Source organism: Oreochromis niloticus, linkage group LG18, assembly GCF_001858045.2.
Source record: "Oreochromis niloticus isolate F11D_XX linkage group LG18, O_niloticus_UMD_NMBU, whole genome shotgun sequence".
In the NCBI taxonomy this organism is placed as follows: Eukaryota; Metazoa; Chordata; class Actinopteri; order Cichliformes; family Cichlidae; genus Oreochromis; species Oreochromis niloticus.
The window spans coordinates 33,592,754-33,602,303 of record NC_031982.2 but is presented as its reverse complement, the minus strand read 5'-3'; positions in this window follow the sequence as shown (position 1 = coordinate 33,602,303).

The window sequence follows — 9,550 nt, the reverse complement described above, 5'->3', positions numbered from 1 at the left end:
GTAACAGAAAAGGGGCCTGTACAATTCTTAACCCCATAAAACAGTTGTCTGAATATGAGAAAGACAGTTCAACACTGATTGGGTTGTTGAACTCACACATGTGTTCATTAAAATGCCGTCTAAATTGCACACGCCTGGATCTGTGGTTATTTATGGATTCTTCTCTCAATATTGAACCCTTAACACAGAGAAAAGGTTTTAACAATGTTTATTATCAACACAAGGATTACGTTTGCAGCAATGAATAACCCAGGGCTTCGTAAATGCGGCATAGGAACTTGGCTCAGGAGGGGAATCAGAGAGACAGGACTGAGGAGGTAACTGGAGCTGGACTGGTAAGTAGGAATGCATTTGCAGGTGAGAAACAAAAACGTTGAAGTAGAGCCGGTGAGTTTGGTGGTATGGAATGGCTGACCTGAGTTCTGTTGGTTCCATGATAGTGAGATGGCAGGAGGGCAGGCAGGTGAGGTACGGAGAGATTTCCGGAGAGCAAGGAGGTGAACCAGAATCTAAAGGATGAGTTAGTTCAGAGTAGGGGCGGATCTAGAGAAATTTTCTTAGGGTGGCATGAGGGTGGCAAAGAAATCAAATGGGGTGGCAAAATCAAAGCCTTTTTTTTTTTCAAACACATATGCAGGTGGTTACATATGGTTATAATGATTCAAATGCAGTAAGTATACACGTTTTTCATATAAATATAGTCTATAACTTAATTATTGTCTGTAGCCCACATAATTACACACTTTAGTTACATAAAACATGTGAGTTTTGATCTTATGTACTGTATAGCCTGTATAGTAAATAAATATGTAGCCCAATAAGTATAAAATCCAGAAAGCTACACAACATGGGGCGGTTCATTTACAAACACAAGTCTAACTTAAGTTTCACACTGTTTTTTGTTAGAAAACAATCACATTGTTACAGCTTAAATTACACAAAATGTCAGAAATCTGCACTGTCATGAACAAAAATTTAAACCTAATTTTTCATGATTTGTTGGATTAACCCACTGAGGTCCAAAATATAACCGGTTATTTTTGACCCCTATTGAGTTTACGTTTGTAGTTCACCCTCAAATTGTTTCATTTTATTTTTCCCCTTGCCTTGTTTGGTATCATTCTTTTCAGCTCAACTGAATTTAGTTGTTTTTTTCACTGAGATACTGCATTAGTATTACTGATCTGAAATCACACAAAGAACTTAAAATCCTAGTAGTATTTTTTACTGTAAAAGAAACCACAGACATGTTGAGTAAATTTTTACAACTTGAAATGCAAATATAAATTGTACATTTTGTAAACATATACAACTATTTATCTAAAAATGCAGCCAATACACCTGCCGTTTTTTTCATTTTGTACAACCATTTAAAAATATTACTAAAACTAAAATGAGAGAACAATCAGGTGTCGCAATAAGATGCTCCACAAATGATGTGTGCCAGTAAAAAAAAAGTTTGTCCACCAAAAGACAGAGGAGAACAGCACAGGGATAAACCTGCAGGCCTGACAACAGGAGGTGTATCACTCCACTGGTTTTCTACTTAGTGACAGTGTTTACATTGCAAATGTGCCTTAGTGACATTCATTAGTGCCCTCACTGACACACAAAACAAAACGACTACACAACAGAACAACTACACAAGACAACACAACACACTAAGTATACACTCCACACTAAACGTCACAAATCTCTCTCTCTCTCTCCCTCTCTCACTCGCTCGCTCTGTCTCGCTGCCGTTACCGTCACTCCCAAAACTCTCCCTCTTCCTAAACAACCAAATCCCACGTGTTGACTTTTTTTTTTTAATTGGTCGACATGGTACATTTTTCCACCGATGGGAAAGAGGTGGCTTTTTTTCCTTTCTTTACTGTTTTCGCGCTGTCCTTAGAAAACGCTTAAAACACACACACACACACAAAAACGTGACGACAGTATTTAGAAAAAAGCATGGCTTATATATATTATCATTACTCTGGATTTACTGGCCTGTAATTAAAATTTAAAAACTTTGAAGTCCGAACTTTCAATGTGGGCTGAAATAGAGACTCAGCGTGGCTGCAGCTTGTTGTTATGTCAGCTTACATCAGTCATGTGATTTGGAGGTGCAGCTTGTCCGTGGATCACAGAGGGTTAATAACTCTCACCTTCCTTCAGTTTCCAGAGTGTAACATCCAACCACCTGTGTAAAAAGCGAAATTCCCATGGTGTTGTTCAAAATGTGCTCTGGCACAATAAAAAACATGGCTTGCTACTGAAAACAAGAAAAAAGCCGATCCTGCTATGGGCTGAACCATTTGTTAATGGTGGAGGGGGGGAACACTATGCAATATATTCAGTTTTAGCATTTATATTCACTGTTGACTGTAACTACGCTCAAACTGTTAATGCTATCTTATTTTAATAAACAACACTGTCATATGCAAAACTGGGGTGGCACTTGGGGTGGCAAGGGATCATTTTAGGGTGGCACTTGCCACCCCATGCCACCCTTCTAGATCCGCCCCTGGTTCAGAGCCGTGTAGTAACCCGAAGCAGCCTAATTGCCTCAATCAGCTTCAGGTGAGGGAGGCTGTTGTCCCTGCCCATGGGTGGATACCAGGAAGCTTAGGCAGCAAGTGAAATCTTACAGCCACTCACCCGGACCATGCCATATAGCTCATTTATTGTTTTTTATTTACATTTTGGCTTGCATTTGTGAGATGTAACCAGATTTAAAAGGGAAAAAATGTTTTTCAATACATTTGTGTTGGTTTGAAATTTTTCATCATCTGCTGCTTACTGGCTGGTAAAAAATATCTGGCCCGTGTAGGTTTGCTTATAATAATCAGTCCGCTGTAACTGTATGCCAGGCGTTTATTAGCAGCCAACGTGAACGTTCGTACACTCGTAACAGGAAGTACACATAGGCGAGAGAGAACCACAGCGACACCTGCTGGAAACCTCCGTAACAGCAGCAACGGCAGGCAGTATGAACCAACATAACATTACTGTTATCTACAGCCCGGATAAATTCCTTGGTTTGAAAATCTCAACTAACTTTGCTCTAGCATTTCACCCGATGTGCTGTAGCCTCCTCTGCCTGACATGCGGAATCTCCCTCAGTCAGCATGAGGAGACAGGATCTACTTCTCCTAACCAATCACATGCAAGCATGTATGGTTTTTGCCAATAAGGTGAAAGGATGGAAAATAAACTTGATAGACATAGTGCGCATGCGCCAACCAGTGTGCAGCCTGTTACAGTCGCTCCTGCTTTTTCTCTTAGTTTAGCTCTGTTTTCTTACGTATTCTTTTTTTTCTGACTTGTATTTTCATCCGTTTATTATCTTTCACCCAATCATGTGGATTGAGAGAGTTTTTGTTCTTCTGGTGGCCGTGGAACTATTACTTTTATCGAGGAACGGGACCGCGGCACATCTCCTACACGCACGGACTGTTTACTCCAGAGATCAGCTGATCGCCCTGATGCCGGCCGGCTCGCTGGCCAGACCCACAGAAGTACCAGCTGAAATTTGGAGAAAAACACATCGGGGAGGCAGAGGTCAAGGACAGAAGAGAAGAAAGAAGGAGACGGTGAGACAGCGGAGGCTTGAAGCGAGGAGCAGGTATAAACCGTGTCTGCCGTCTATTGTAATGGGAAATGTGCGATCCTTATCGAATAAAATCGACGAGCTCTCAGCACTGGTACGGAGTCAGAGGGAATACCGAGAGTGTAGCCTGATGTGTTTCACTGAATCATGGATGCACCAGGACATTCCAGACGAGAATGCTTCTGTGGAAGGCTTCCACACTGTTCGGGCGGACAGGGACAGCATCGCTAGCAGTAAGCGGAAAGGAGGCGGGCTTGCTGTTTTAGTTTACAACCGGTGGTGTAACCCTGCCAACATAACAATCAAAGAAAGGATTTGTTGCCCGGACATTGAACTGTGTGCTGTAGGACTCAGTCCGTATTATTTACCCAGGGAATTCTCTCATGTCATCTTGGTGGCTGTTTATGTTCCTCCCTCTGCTAACCCCACAGCTGCATGTGACACTATCCACTCTGCCATAGCCCGGTTACAGACTCAGCACCCGAGTGCCTTTATTGTGATCTCGGGTGACTTCAACCATGTATCACTGGACAATACACTACCAACATTCAGACAATATGTGGACTGTCCCACCAGGGGAGAGAAAATTTTAGACCTATTGTATGCTAATATCAAGGATGCATACAGCTCCTCCTCCCTCCCCCCACTTGGTAGGTCAGATCATAACAAATAAAGGCTATCTCATCTCATTTCAAGTGATGGGAAAGGTAAGTGACAGAGAACGCTGTTGGTGATGTCAGACGCAGGAAACTTGGCGTAAAAAAAGGGAATGGTAGTGTAGGATTAAACAAACTTTATTTTAAGCTTCAGTTATACCAAATATACTAAACAATTGACAAATAACTAATCACATCTGCTTAATAGAGGACAGCGCTCTCCAAAATTGCATTGACCGGTGCTTGTGATGAAGGTCCAGAGCGCATCTTCCCCGGCCAAAAATGAGAAGTCATCATCACAAAGATGTTGCCCGGCAGACTCCCCCGGCACAACATCGCCTGCTGGCAAAGTCTTTACCTGTCATGATCTGCATGAGTCCTGAGGCTTTCTGTGTTTTCGGCATCTCCACCCCTAGGTGGAGTTCCCTCGTTTTGAGTGACTGGTGGCACCTGTGAGTAATTAGGCTGCGGGATTTAAGACCAGCACTCAGAACCATTCCTTGCCAGATCATCTGCCAACGCTCGTTAGCGAAGGCCATCATAGTTAATGAATCTAGTCATAGTATTTTCTTGTACTGACCTTGTCTTTCTCTGCTCACAGTAAACCTCCGGATGTTGCTCTACACTGCCATAACCTGCCTTTGTTCAGTCGCTGAGCCACCTGTAGCTTCTCCATTTATGCTCACCTGCTTGCCTCCCTGCCCAGCACTCTGACATTCTCAGATTTTACTCACTGGACTTCCTCTTCGCCTCACCTGGATCACCTACCTATGCTTCAGATCTGCGGCTGGAATTTTTCTAACACCTGTCTTCCTTGTTTTAGTGACTCTGAGAATTCCACCATGTAACTTCCCTCTGCCCTGCACCTCACAGTTCCTGCACTGGATGTTACCCAGTGTCAGGTTCCCCCCTCATTCACGACAGCCCCAAGGCTCCCTCATGGACCCCCTCACAGTTCACGTAGTGATTACCTGCACGTTTCATAGTTAATGTTTGTGACTTCCATAGTGTTGTTCAAGTGTTTCATAGTAGTACTCTCGCTCATAGCAATTCATAGAAGTGTTTAAATTGTACTTATAGTTCTGTAATGCTACGGGACTCGGTCAAATCTCTTACAGAGAATGTGACCCAGCTTAACATAGAAAATAGAAAAAAAAAATTAAAAGACTGTTATTGATCTGCAAGCCTATATCATGAGAGGTAACCTTGTGTTTTCTGGTATTCCAGAATCACCTGGAGAGGATGCGGAAGCAAAGGTGGAAAGCTACATTAAAACCCATCTGAAGCTGTTGGGGACAGCTTGAAGAACAACATCTTGGAAAGAGTCCATCGGGGCTAAGAGGTCGGGGGCTGGAAGACCACGTCCTATTGTGGCAAAATTTGGCCATTTCAAACAGAAGGACCAAGTGAAGAGTCGCGGGAGGGAGCTAAAAGGAATGGACTTCAGCATGAATGACCAGTTCCCCAAAGAGATCCTGGAACAACGCAAGGTCCTGTTCCCAATCCAACGAAGGTTCATTCAAAAGGGCTCCTGCACTCTCATTGCTGTGGACCAGCTCTACGTGGATGGACAGCTCTACCACGACCCCTGCTCATCCTTTTCCTTGGTTTTCTTCCTTCTCATTTCTTTCACTGCATCAATCATGTCTTTCCCTGCACAGCCACAAACAACACCCTCTGTTTTTACACATTCACATAGCACGATCATGCACACACATTTGCCCAACGGCAGCACATCCACTACAGCCTCACAGCTGTAAAACAGGAGTGTACTCAGACTGGGCTGCACTAGGAGAGCTGTTTGAGGACAGTAAAAAAAAAAACACCTCAGCACATGAAACACATGAATCTTCACATCATAAACCATCAAAACATGGGGGTGGGTGGGGGGGTGGAGTGAGGCGGTGTAGACAAACAGCCATCCGGTCCTGCTGCCATCCTACGGCGCTGGTCCAGACCTGCTGCCTACCTACGTCAGCTGGGAGAAGCGTTTGGAGGTGGGGAGGTGGTGGTGAGTGTGTGTCTGTGTCAGTTACATGCGTATTTGTGCGTGTGTGTGTGTGTATCCCATGTTCAGCTAAGAGAAAGTGTCACCATGCCTGGTTAAACGAAGGTCAACAGTCTCCAGTGGACCCAGGTGGCCTTGAAGGACAAACAAAGAGTTCCAACAACAGTCTTGTTATCAGGAAAGAATTTTTGTTGTTCCAGTCAGCTTCGACCTTGGCAGGCCTTCAGCTGATGCCAGTGGGATAGCCGCATGAGTGAAGATGGTGAATGTTTGGGTTTAGTGCAAACAACTGCATCCAATTTTTACAGCTGGTCTAATGTCCATCACTGGTCACCAATTCTCTCAATTCCAGCTGCAGAGCTGTGAGGTTCTCCAAGATCTTGCCCATATTGCGTTCAATAAACACAGTCTGAGTACTGAAAGCCCAGCCTATCGTCAATCATGTCGGCCAGCCTTGTGGGGTTTTGAACAGCTGTAGCCGCTTCTTGTTCTTCGATAAGCCAGGTCCGAGCCAACTCTGATCACCCAGAACTCTGTTATCATGGTTCCGAATTGGTAGATGTCATTCAATGTCCACCATCGAGAGTGTCGCCAGACACACGACGCAACTGAGCATTGAGTATCCGGCAGCAAATGTCTCCGCAGGACAATCGGGCTCTCCCAAGCCCAGGCTTCTCGTCGAGAAGAGGGTGTCAATTTTGCTACGGGACCAGTTGATCAAATCCATAATTCTTTAGGTTTTAGAGAACAAGACTGAGAGACTCTCTGAGGGTTAGAGTTAGACAAGACTAGATAAAAGACATGAGAAGCTAAGCAGGAGAGATACGGAAGGGAGAGGGAGAAAGATGCGACCGCCTCCGTCAGAGCCAAACGAGAAAAACACCTGAGTTTCCTCAGCCTGCTATAACTCTAGACGAAGAGGGGTAGCAATTTTAATACATAAAAATAATTATTTGAAAGTACTCAACACAGTTATAGATACAGAGGGTAAATCTTTAAACATTAAATTATCTATACTATAAAAAGTTATGTATTATAAGTATATATGGTCCAAATGTGATGATCCTTCATTCTTCCAGGGTTTTTTTTAGTGGACTCTCTTAACACCTAGATTGCCCACTTGTTCTTGGGGCCAACGTCAACTTTGGACTAAATGAAGAATTGGATAGCCTCAACACAGCAGGAACTCAGTGCAATTGGCAGTCCACAAATATAATCAAACAGTACATGAGTGACTTTGGTCTTTGCGATGCAAGGCACTCCCTTCACCCCAACCGTAAGGAATATACTTTCTTCTCATATGTCCATCACTCCTACTCTCATCTGGATTATTTCCTAATCAGCAGCGCACTGCTGAGTGACATTTCAGACACTGAGATTCACCCTATAGCTGTCAGCAATCATGCTCCTGTATCTTTAACACTAATACATAAGATCATTCCAAACTGGAGATTTAATTAGTGCTGTCAGTAGATTAAAAACAATTAACTAATTAATCTCACAATTTTCTGTTATTGATCGCAATTAATTGCAATTACTTGATCAATAGCCTGGCTGCAATTACACTTTTTCAGCTTACATTAATTTTAAATAGATTTGTTACGCTGATGTCTGTGTCTCTGTTAGTCCTCTGACAGACTGGTGACCTGTCCAGTTGTACTCTACCTATGACTACTGGGACAGGCTCTAGCCCCCCACCCTCCCACTGTGAACCTGAATTGAATATTCAGAAGAAAATGAATGGATTGACTGACAATTGTTTAAATAGTTCTAGAAATCTGAGCTGTTGGTGTGTCCTTGGATTGTGTGGTAATAACATTAGAGCTAGCAATCTTTCTTACAGAATCTCTACTATGAGTCATGTTACCTGAGATTACTCCTATGTTTACCTGAAGGCCTGGACAAATGTGCTGTGTGAAGGATGTAAATCAAATCAGATCTTAACTGTTTACAGATAAGCAACATGTTCATATTTATTTGAAATATGAACCAATGAGTTTTGATTGCTGATTCCAAGATAGTCTTTATGGAAATCCTGTTTGGCTTTTTGTCATTTTAATTCTCTTTTCAGTTTGCCAGTACAGTTCTCCACAGTCACTGTCCACATGGGTCAGTGGGACATAGAAGCACTCTGCTAATGTGTGGACTCTGACCAGCAACATCCAGCAAGACCCAGACAGCGTTTTCTATCTCCCAGCTGGAGTTTTTTGTTTGTCTGTGACTGGAGAGTCAGATTTTTGTTGAGCCTCACACTTGCAGAGGTAAGTCAGTTTGCAGGGATCCCTTCCACCCTGGCTTTTATGTGGTAGATTTCTTATCTGAAACAGTAACATTTCAGTGACTGCTGCTTATACCACAGGCTACGACACTCTACAGATCCCTGATGGGAGAATCATTACCTCTGCCAACAAAGAAGCCTGCTGGATGTTTCTTTACAGCCTGATGATGGGACCTCATGCTCTGCATCTTCAAAGTTTGTGAAGATGCAGGGATTATTATTCATACACAGTAATGCGAAGTGTGCTCATAGCTAGTATAACTGGACCAACCTGGTGCTCTTCATTTATGGAGGCTGTTTGAGTCTGAATGTTGGACGTTGTGTATCTCGTGTTCTCTGGGCTTTGTTGTCCTCGGTCTTTTTGCAGGATCAGAAAACAAAACCAGGATGGCCGTAAATGTTTCTTTTCCAGTTGGATGATGATAAGACTGTGATGAAGCAAAACTCTTTGAGTCACTAGAATAAATTCAACTAGACACTCAAAAGATGTCCTTAAATGTCCTTTAGGTGAGAGAACAAATGAACGAACAGGTAATCGCTTACTTGAGATGAAATCTGCTCAGCTACTTTGAAAACAGCTTCTAACTGGTTCCTCCTTTAACAGGATGACTGCTCAGGGGTAAGGCCATCATGCAGTCCAGCAACCTTTATGGTTCTGGTTTGATTCACCAGGAACTATTAGGGAAACCTTCCAGCGCCTCCTGTGAAAGACACAGGCATAAACACACAAACATTTATTAACATGTCCCACAGTCTTCCAGTTTCATCATTTTGATGTTCTCATCCTGTGGACAACAACATAGATGGATGCAGATTTATTGTTAACTTTTGTAAGGTTTATTTACTGAACATATCCAGCTCCACTGTGATCCTGAACTGGATAAGCACTTAAGAAAATGTGTGAATAAATGGACATACATCAGCTTACTATATTTATCCAAACAGACGGGACCAATAATGCTTCACTGAATTACAGACTTTAACAGTCTATTCTATGTAAGAATGTCTCGTGC